Below are 11,930 nucleotides of genomic sequence, written 5' to 3'. Positions count from 1 at the left end.
AAGTCAGGTGGGGGTGAACAGGATCACCAGAGAGGCCGAGCGTCGCGACGCGAGGTCTGATCTGGCCTTGAACATCGCCGCCTAGCCCGTGTTGATCCTAGAACCAATAATGACGTCTTCAACTAATAAATACCGAGTAACAACTTACCACTGGAAAGGTTTATCATATATCGAAACTGCCGAAGTTCGTGTCAGCGTTGTGGTTCTGAAATGGAACAGTTGGTCTTGAGTAATGGCGTTGTTCGTCTTGGTAGAGAGAAAAAAAAATATCACCCTGTTGCCATCCGACATTATAACTTCCCCCAAGTTTACCCGCCTATTTAACTCCTTATCATTTATCAAGTTCGAGTGGGATTTTGTACCCAATCTTCTGTTTGCACTCCTAAGGGGTGACTGGTACGATTACAACTTTGTGTTTCAACTGTTGAAAGAATATCTCAGAAAAAAAAGCATTATCTTATCTGGACATCCTGGTTTTGGATTAGGAGATTGCAAGACCCGTGTGGCGGGCGTAGTGGAGAGAGTTAGTTAGCTTGGCTGTGGCGTGTGGCCGGCCCCACTAAGCTAACTCCAGTAAGGAAGCCGTTATATAATAGGCTGGGCAGACTCAAGCCAACGGTCCAGGCCCGACACTGCTGTAGCCGTTGGTGTGGTCGTTGTTCATGTATGATAAAATTATCTCTGGATTATTCTATATCATCATTTTCATTATTATGTCCTGATAGTTTTTTTCTTCCATTTTTTTTTTTTCTTTGAGGAATTATGATTTTGACCATAAAACATGCGAAAGGATATATGTAGATAATGATAGATATACATAGTCATACAAGCAGACAAACAGACAGGCAGAAAAGTAATAACCTTGGAGAATCATGGGAATATCAGACGTCTCGTATAGCAACATAAAGATATTCACTTTTATCCAACTAGGAACATACAACAGCCATATCGTCACATGCAAACATTGTGGACATCAAATGAAATCTACGAGTGTAAGAATCCCATTAATAACAAGTTGGTAGATATACATACGTAAACACATTTACATATATACAGACAAATAACAGACGTTTATGAAATCATTCTCTCATAGTCTTCCCATACCGGTGGACAGTAACAGTCAGGGATTGTAGGGAAGTGCGACCATCTGTCTGAATCGCCATCACAAGTGGAGCAATCTGTGCCCCTCCGGCCTCCGTTAATCATCGCCTGTGTCACAGATAGCGATCGTTAACCAGGATGGATGGCAATTAAATGACGATCAAGGATAATTTGATGAGGCTGATGATGGGAAATAAACGGAAGTTTGAAGAGATAGGGTGATCTAATGAGTGATTGGATTATGGGAACGACCGTACCGCAGACAAAAGCTGCCGAATGGAAATTTAGACAGGAAAAATGTTACTATGGAAATTACCATATACCACCTGCATTTCAAGATGAATTGACAAACACACACACACACACACACACAGCGACAAAGTATAATAAATATAAAAAATAAATATATATATATATATGTATATATATATATATATATATATATATATATATATATTGTACAAAGGCAAAGGGGATAAGAGTGAGTGCTCAAATTACAGAGGTATAAGTTTGTTGAGTATTCCTGGTAAATTATATGGGAGGGTATTGATTGAGAGGGTGAAGGCATGTACAGAGCATCAGATTGGGGAAGAGCAGTGCGGTTTCAGAAGTGGTAGAGGATGTGTGGATCAGGTGTTTGCTTTGAAGAATGTATGTGAGAAATACTTAGAAAAGCAAATGGATTTGTATGTAGCATTTATGGATCTGGAGAAGGCATATGATAGAGTTGATAGAGATGCTCTGTGGAAGGTATTAAGAATATATGGTGTGGGAGGCAAGTTGTTAGAAGCAGTGAAAAGTTTTTATCGAGGATGTAAGGCATGTGTACGTGTAGGAAGAGAGGAAAGTGATTGGTTCTCAGTGAATGTAGGTTTGCGGCAGGGGTGTGTGATGTCTCCATGGTTGTTTAATTTGTTTATGGATGGGGTTGTAAGGGAGGTAAATGCAAGAGTCCTGGAAAGAGGGGCAAGTATGAAGTCTGTTGTGGATGAGAGAGCTTGGGAAGTGAGTCAGTTGTTGTTCGCTGATGATACAGCGCTGGTGGCTGATTCATGTGAGAAACTGCAGAAGCTGGTGACTGAGTTTGGTAAAGTGTGTGGAAGAAGAAAGTTGAGAGTAAATGTGAATAAGAGCAAGGTTATTAGGTACAGTAGGGGTGAGGGTCAAGTCAATTGGGAGGTGAGTTTGAATGGAGAAAAACTGGAGGAAGTGAAGTGTTTTAGATATCTGGGAGTGGATCTGTCAGCGGATGGAACCATGGAAGCGGAAGTGGATCATAGGGTGGGGGAGGGGGCGAAAATTTTGGGAGCCTTGAAAAATGTGTGGAAGTCGAGAACATTATCTCGGAAAGCAAAAATGGGTATGTTTGAGGGAATAGTGGTTCCAACAATGTTGTATGGTTGCGAGGCGTGGGCTATGGATAGAGATGTGCGCAGGAGGATGGATGTGCTGGAAATGAGATGTTTGAGGACAATGTGTGGTGTGAGGTGGTTTGATCGAGTAAGTAACGTAAGGGTAAGAGAGAGGTGTGGAAATAAAAAGAGCGTGGTTGAGAGAGCAGAAGAGGGTGTTTTGAAATGGTTTGGGCACATGGAGAGAATGAGTGAGGAGAGATTGACCAAGAGGATATATGTGTCGGAGGTGGAGGGAACGAGGAGAAGAGGGAGACCAAATTGGAGGTGGAAAGATGGAGTGAAAAAGATTTTGTGTGATCGGGGCCTGAACATGCAGGAGGGTGAAAGGAGGGCAAGAAATAGAGTGAATTGGAGTCATGTGGTATACAGGGGTTGACGTGCTGTCAGTGGATTGAAGCAAGGCATGTGAAGCGTCTGGGGTAAACCATGGAAAGCTGTGTAGGTATGTATATTTGCGTGTGTGGACGTGTGTATGTACATGTGTATGGGGGGGGGGGTTGGGCCATTTCTTTCGTCTGTTTCCTTGCGCTACCTCGCAAACGCGGGAGACAGCGACAAAGTATAAAAAAAAAAAAAAAAAAAAAAAAAAATATATATATATATATATATATATATATATATATATATATATATATGTGTGTGTGTGTGTGTTCATTTATTTATTTATTTAATGTCTAATGCATGAAATAAAAGTAATATATTGAAACATGAGAAGGGAATTACGTTGGATCTACATTTGACTAATGACTGATCAGCTGATCTTCACATGGTAATGTAAATAGAAGACACGACGGGTTGCAAAAAAAAACATATCTATCTTCTACAACTAGGTACGATTTTCAATAGATTTGTTTATTATTATATATTAAAAGTCGATAGACAATGCATATTGCTTTGGGGGACAACAAAAATGATAAATGATTTGGAAGAACGTATGTTGAAGGACCTACTACCCTAACCGGTGATTTAGCAGAGCTGATATGACCGTAAATAATCCCGAGATTATAAACACGATGTTAGTTGGGAGGGCTGTGAAGATCAGGGACAAAATAGGGTAAATTAGTGTAAAATTTGGCCAAAATTAATCATGGTCAGGGGAAACCGCAGTATGACGTGCGTGGCTTTTCTATGGATGGTGGGTACCGGGATTCGGTGCGTTATACATGGCAGCTGTAGAATACATAGTACCTGGTGACAACATAAGAATTCCATTCCTTATTTTTTCGCGGACTGATTTGAAATTGAAGTGGAATAGGTGAGTACAAACGGGTCAATTGGTCGTCTGTTCCAGGCCCTACCTCGTTCAGACGGTGAACAAGTATGAAAAGATATATTTTTTTCATAAGCTCAGAAAGGGAACTGTGAAAAACCTCCCATAATTTGCCCTAGCAGCTAAAGATTACCGTAACTATGGTTGTTGTAGTCGAAGTATACCAACGTAAATGGTATACAAAGTTAAGGACGTTCTCTGTAAGTGGTTTGTTCGTGTAGGCGCGTTTGTGTTCACACACCGCTCAAATTTCCCAGCAACTGGACCTAAACAAGAGACTATAACAATCATAATTTTCAAATGATATTGAAAATAAGGTAACCATTGGCTCTTAGGGAAAGTTAGGTTAGGTTTTCATAGGTTCGATTGATTTTGATCAGAGTTTCACCAACTTTTACAGTAATTAGTCCCACATTTTCCTTGAGCTTCATATCCCTCACCACTCGTCTTAATTATTGACAAAAGATAAATCCTTTGTCAATAAATCAATTTTATTTTATCTTATCCACGACTTCCAAATCAGTTAGACTAAATGTAAGGAATATACTGATACTCACTTCATCTAAATCTACAAGTTCTGCTGTATCCCAAAACTGACATGAACAGCCTTAGATTTGATCCAGAGACAAACACAAATGCCAGGACTAAAACACAAGCAAAAGCCACATACAAACCAACTTAGAAATAAAGACAAAACAATAAACAAAAATACACAAAAGACGCTACAAGGCAAAAATAACAAACCAAAACACACAACGTTTGTTGGTATACATTTGGGAAAATGATAGCAAATGACCAAACAGCGAGGGCTTTCCCCAGCCAAGACAAACACCACCTAACCTAACTAGTGGTACAAGTCCAAACTACCTAATTGGTTGTCTGCGTCAGGGCGCGGCTTGTTGGGCACCAGTCTCCGCTAGATAACTGCCGGATAGCCATCCGCTCGTTACGGCCAATTATCGCCAAATTAGTTGTTTGATAAAGGCGGTTACCCTGTCACCCTTTCTGAGTGCTTTCTCTCTTTGTAGAGGCGTTTGTCTGTTTACTGTTTGTGTGTTACAAGGAGAGAGTTTGACACTCGTATTGCCCCGTCTCTTGACCTTGTTTGTATGTCTTTACTCCTATGTATATATACACACATACCCCTCCCAGCCTACGCCAGGTACCCATTTATCGACCAAACCCAAAGGGAGGATGAAGAGCTTGGCTGGCTGTGGGACGACTGTTGCATCCACGTATTGAAACGGCAGGCCCTTACCGACGCTAACCACTACACCACGGAAAGACTGTGTGTGTGTGTGTGTGTGTGTGTGTGTGTGCTCCATGAAATGGGTAAATCTTAACCCTTTGAGTACAATGTCATTGTACTGAAGGAGTTAAGTTGGTGGTGAGGTGGTTCATTGGTCTCAGCTGCCAGCCAGCCACTGGTTTGTAACTAGGAAGGCCGAGAGGAAATCTAGGTTTTCAGTAAACATATAACTTCGTGTGTTCGAATGGCCTTGTTATTTTCTCAGATTTTAAAAAGGCCACAAAAAATGCAAAGCGTAACATGATTATGTAATAATTGTGCGTTACATGAAAATTACGGACAAAATGATTAATGATCTACGATGCACCTGCATTGAGTTTTTGGGACTTGTAAACATTACTCACAGTCGTCCGTGAACGGCCAACACATGCCATGGCGAGGCTTCACTGACGAAGTCGGCCGCTGTCCGAGAATCCGTCCACACGAACGCCTAGCTGGATCACCCCCGACTGATTGTTTACAGCAGTACGAGTAGTTCGGCCGTTGAGAACCCACGTCCACGGGTCTTACCAACATATGTATGACGTAAGCTTTGTGTTTCCCGAGCAGTGGCAGGCCAACAGACACTGCTCAGCACCAGTGTTACTTGTCAGTGTTTTTTGTCTGTGGTCTTGTTGGAAGTGTTGGGCACCATTTACCTAACGTCTTGGAACACATTTTGTAAGTGTACCAGTCCAATCTGTATCAGTAACATGAAATATTTGTATTTGATGTGACTGTTGGCTAGTTACGTTAGCTTGTTAAAATAGTGGAGATATATTAAGCTATTTCTTTTATAGTGATTGAAGAAATGAGATTTATCAATGTCGTGTTTACCTTTGGTATCGTAAATACTATAATAAGAACCCTTAAATACAATTGTAGTAGTCTACGTGGCTGACAGTGATTCATGCAGCGCTCGGCCCACAGCCAACCCAACTGTTCGTCCTCCCTTCGGGGCTGCTCTGTTAATGTATACCTGACTTAGGTTGTGGTATGTGTGTGTGTTTGTGTGTATGTATGTGATTATTATTAGTCTCTTACGAGAATAGCTGTACACGCAGTCACGGATTGGTGATTACACCAACGCTTACCTATCCTCACACACTTACTAGAAGGACTGGACTGTTTGCAGATGATACCAAGATCATGAGGGAAATAAAGAGTGAGGAAGATTGCATGATAGTAGAGACACTTTAAGTGGTGGGGCCCCGCGAGTGTAAACTTCCTCCCCGTATAAAACAAATACGTAATTACGCACGTCTTCATGAGTCCACTCACATTACCCTATGCCTACATTATAATACACTCTCAGACAGACATATACACTGGCACTGTTATAGACCTTCCTGTTTGTCAATGTATATATTCTTTATTATCCGTGCCTGGATCATTTACTTTATTTGTATTATCATGTATCCTCTGTATATTGATTTATGTCATGTATTGATTCATATTTAAGTGTATGATTAGTGAATATGCCTAGAGGTCGTACTGACATGTTCCAGGGTGATGCCCTTATGCCAAGGGTTGTCATGTCGTCATGGTTTAAAGGGTCGTACCTTTCATGTCGTCATGGTGTAAAGGGTCGTACCTTTCATGTCGTCATGGTGCAAAGGGTCGTACCTTTCATGTCGTCATGGTTTAAAGGGTCTAACCTTTAGTTGAAAATCATTGTACTTCAAGGGGTTTTACGGTCGTTCACAGTAGGTCGTACCTTGATGCCCAAAACCTAAGAGGTCATACCATCGTTCTGAAAAGTCGTACCTTCTTACTCAGCGGTTTTCCCGTCGTGCTGAAGGGGTTTAAAAGGAAGAGAGGCAGGTAGAGAGGAGACAGATGTGTGTGGAACACGACCCCACGGTAATGGCTGGGCGTCGTTAGCGGGGACAGGGAAGGGAGGGGGGGGGGATGCAAAGGGTAGTAGTACCTAGGGGCAAATAGGGGGGGATGGTGCCCCCTTGAAGCGTGGGAAGGTCCATGGCAGGGGGAAAAGGAGGGTCCCGGATGTTGTAATGTGACACTCTCTCTCTCTCTCTCTCTCTCTCTCTCTCTCTCTCTCTCTCTCTCTCTCTCTCTCTCTCTCTCTCTCTAAGCGTACGTGTGTCATATTTACTATACATGTTTATGTATTCTATCTGTTTTTGTGTTTCTCGTACTGTGTCTTGTGTATATGTTTCTGTTTCCTCGTTTGGCATACCCACTTTCTATGTCACTGCCTCAGTATTTCCCTTTCTATGTCTCTCTCTTTCTTTGTATTATCAGTAGACTTTTTTTTTTTTGTCTTATCTTATTTTTTCCACGTATTTCTTCTGGGCAGATCATGTGCCCCGTTTTTTCTTTATGTTGGAGGCTCCAGTCACGGACAAGAGTCCACATCAAGGCTGGATCTTAGTTGAGATATAGAGAGGTTCGTGAAAGGTGAAAGATGAAACAAGGGAAAATCTTTACGAATTATGAAGGAAGTGGAAAGCCTGTGTTGTGTAATGTACCAGATCATAGTTATCGGTAACGACGTGAGAGGTAGAGAGTTCCAGAGCTTTGAGGTGTAAGTAAAGAAACAGTTATCAAGACGACCCCACCCTTGAATTGCCAACGGTCATGAAGTAATCATGTAACGCAGCAGCTTGCCGAGTATTAAGTATTGTCAGTGATGGAGGGCACCCAGGCAGCCAGCTCTCGGGAGCTAAAACCAAAGTAGTACCTATAGAGGAGGGAAAGTGAATCAACATTGCGGCGTAGGGCAAGAAGATCATGTTTTGAAGTGAGCCTGGGAGGGTTTATAAGGCAGACCGCTTTCAACTCAGCTCTGTCAAGTAAGGATACAAGAACACCTCATATGTGAGACCAGGACTATACATAAGGACGGATGAGTCCTCTTTATGTCTTATGTATATCTGTTCCGGTATCTTATGTCTCGTATATGTATTTGCACCCATATCTCTTGTAAATCTCTCTCTCTCTCTCTCTCTCTCTCTCTCTCTCTCTCTCTCTCTCTCTCTCTCTCTCTCTCTCTCTCTCTCTCTCTCTCTCTCGTATGTGTGTTACATATCTCTCCCCTGTGTATGTGTCTCGTGTACCTCTGCCTTTGTATGTGTCTCGTGTACCCCTGCCTATGTATGTGTCTCGTGTACCTCTGCCCATGTACGTGTCTCGTGTACCCCTGCCCATGTACGTGTCTCGTGTACCCCTGCCCATGTATGTGTCTCGTGTACCCCTGCCCATGTATGTGTCTTGAGTACTGTGTGGCTGCTTCGTGCTCTTCATCTCTCACATATCCTGGGGCCACCTAGTGTTGTGTGGTGTGGGAACCTGCCCCGAGGGGGACCCGCATGTTGTTCCTCCTCCCACACCGTCTCCATTACCACTGTCTCCCTCGCCGCTGTCTCCATCACTGCCGTCTCCATCACCACTGTCTCCCTCACTGCCGTCCCCATCACCACTGCGTCTATAACTCCCATACGATCAACTATTTGAGCACGACAGTATAACCCTTGAGCACGACGGCACGACCCTTGAACATGGTAGCACGACCCTTGACTACGAGGGTACGACCCTTGGGCACGACGGCAAGACCCATGAGCACGACGGCAAGACCCTTGGGCACGACGGTACGACCCTTGTGCACGACGGTACGACCCTTGAACACGACGGTACGACTCTTGAACACGACGGTACGACTCGTCAGATCGACGAGAAAACCCCTGGGTACATGCGGCATTAAAGCTTACTGTGGCCACGATAGTGTTGGGGAGGTCGAGTGGATGTTCTTTTGTTTTGTCGTTTGTCTTTTGTTTAAGGGGTGCGGGTGCCGGGGAGGAGGGGGGGAATGTCAGGTGTTTGGGGAGGTTGTTTATACTCGTGGGAGACGACACGCCACATAATTACCATCTCTTTTATCCTCGCGGAAATGTTGAGTTGCTGACTTTATCTTTCTTTATCTTTGTGAATATGTATTAGTGTTTATAATTATCTCTTCATAGCTCTTATTTGAACAGGAGGAATAAAGACTGTAGACCACAAGAAAAATTTTCGTAGATTTTTACCGAAAGGTTTAAAAAAATATCCGACAGTTTTTCCTTTCGGTGTATGATTATCATCCAGTTGATATACGCGAGAACACTTCGGCATTTCACCTCATTAAAATTGGATTAATGTAACTCGAAGTCGGAGGAAGATATAAAAAAATAAAATCTTGGAAAAAGCGAAAAAAAAGAATGTCAGTGTTAATAAGACCTCAGAGCATCCTGCTTTAATGTGTCTTTCCCATGAAGGAAAGACCATCATTAATATAGCAGTAATGGTCTGACAACGACAAATCACCACCTCTATGGTTGATATTCACCGACTATCCCATTTTCTTTAACGACGTTTTTTCTGATGGGATTATTGGAGGGGAAACAATCCTAAAGACTTGCTTTATCTTATTTTTTTTTCCCTCCCTTTTTTCACTCCATCTTTGGCTCGTTGTTGACATTTTGGAGAGGGAGAAGAATGTGGCGGATATTGTGGCTGGGACGGTGTGGTAGGGAGTGTCACACGCCACGTTAACTGCGGTAAATGGGAGAGGCGGGAGGAGGAGGAGGAGGAGGGCTGTGAGGCGCGGCTTTTCGTTACAAGAGTCGGGCTTCGCGACCACACTGACGCTGCTGACGATAGCGGGAAGATAATGATAATGTCTTCAGCACATTGCCTCGTGTGGGCTTATGACACAACTACGTGTAATTATTATTATTTTGATCGAGACAATAACTCAAGACCAAGAAATGTTGGAATTACGAATTATAGTAATTATTAATTCTTTTTGTTTGTTTGTTTAAAGTTAGAAGTTGAAGATGAATATTTATACTGGTATGTCAAGAGCAAAAGGGCGTATTTCATATACATTTTCATCATATTCTCCCCCCTCCCCCCCACGTATGAACCGCTGAATTCCCCACCTTGCCGCCCCCTCCTAACCCCCTCCCCCCCCTTTACCCTTGTCTTGTCAGAGCTGTCATTTGTCATGGCAGGCCATCTGTCACACCAGGTTGCCAACTTTTAACATTAATTACTCTCACAAGAGTATATATATATATATATATATATATATATATATATATATATATATGTACCTCGGCATCATCCGTGAACATGATCGAGTATGAGTCCTGTCCGTGTGTGTGTGTGTGTCAGGTTGAGATTTCCTCGGGTTGCACACACACACACACACACACACACACACACACACGTACGTACGTACATACACTCCTGATCCCCCCCTTCCAGCTAAACACAAGTCCATAATTACGGAAATGGAACGTGACCTCCTCCCCTGACCCCTCACCTCCCCATCAGCCGTGACGTCATTACAGGGTGTAGCAGCAACCCCCCCCCCCAATCCCCTATTCCCCCGGGGTCGGCCGATGGGGGGTGGAAACAGTGATTGTTATGAACGTTGAGTGGAGCGTTTCGGCGTCGCGTCGTAGTTGACGTAGTTACGGGAGACGTGGTTGTTATTGATAGTGATTTGCGCTCTTTTTTTTTTTTTCTCATCCAACATGATACAGCAATCGTGTGCACTAGTTACTACCAGCTGGGGTACTCTACACACACACACACACAACAGCCTAAGCCAGGTTCCCATTAATCGACCAGAGCCCCGAGCGGGGCCTTTAAGTGTCCATGTATCTCTGCCTTTGTTGTGTGTTCGTAACTGACACACTGTAGCTGCACCGTACAGTATGAATGGCTTTCATAATTACTGTTTTCTTATATTTGTTAATTGATGTAATGGGATAATCAATGTCCACTTACATAACACTTTTCGTGCATACTTTCATTCGATTTAAGTAAACTCTTCGAATACTATGTTATAGACGAGGAGTATTTGATTACTTTTTTTCAAAATTTCCCTGTATTTTTGTTCAGAAATAGTACACCAACAGTAATTGCAAAAATGAACAATTACGAGCCAGAGGGTAGAAAAAAAAAGTATTTTCTGTAGGTCAAGATACACAGTGTACCGCTGACGTGCAGGGAATCTGTGTACCTTGACCTGTGCTGGGCGGGAGGGAGGCGGGAAGGTGACTTGTACCACCACGACCTACGCTGGGGGGGAGGGGGGGGGGCAGAGTTTGGGGGGAGGGGGACCCATTTCAGTATGGCCTGGGGGACGTAGACGTGGCTTTGTCAGTGGTGGGGAGGTTCACTGTAGTAACCCAACCTTTGGAAACTCTGTATCAGATCCTGACACAGGTTTACGGTGTTGAATCCCATCATCTGAGGGATCCAGTGGCACAAGGCCCATACCTCTGGTGTGGCTTTTGCCTGAGTTATGATGGGTTGGGTTATGGCCATGGTACTTGACGTAAAAGTATTTCAGTTTTCCAATATTTCTGCCACAAGTGTTCCATGGAACTGTGCTGCACTGCAGGTCACACGAGTGTTCCTTGGAACATCCTTCAAGGTTGGACAGTCTCACCTTGCAGGACCCCAGTACGACATGCTAGCCTTGCTGACCACGTCATAGGAGAAAGGTTGCAATGAATAGGATTTTAATGTTCTCTTTATTCACATTATTGGAACCTTAAAGCTGTGTATAGCGACTGGTTGTAAGACTAGAAAATATTACACATTAAATATGTATGTACATACTAATATATATATATATATATATATATATATATATATATATATATATATATATATATATATACATATATATATATATATATATATATATATATATATATATATATATATATATATATATATATATATATATATATGCATTCACAATTAAGTAATCCTCATAAAAGATGATTTGTAAATAAATATTACATATGTAAATGTTCAGACACTGTGATAGACAGCA

The sequence above is a fragment of the Panulirus ornatus genome, chromosome 11 (assembly GCF_036320965.1).
Source record: "Panulirus ornatus isolate Po-2019 chromosome 11, ASM3632096v1, whole genome shotgun sequence".
NCBI classification, from domain to species: Eukaryota; Metazoa; Arthropoda; class Malacostraca; order Decapoda; family Palinuridae; genus Panulirus; species Panulirus ornatus.
This window is presented reverse-complemented; position numbering follows the sequence as displayed.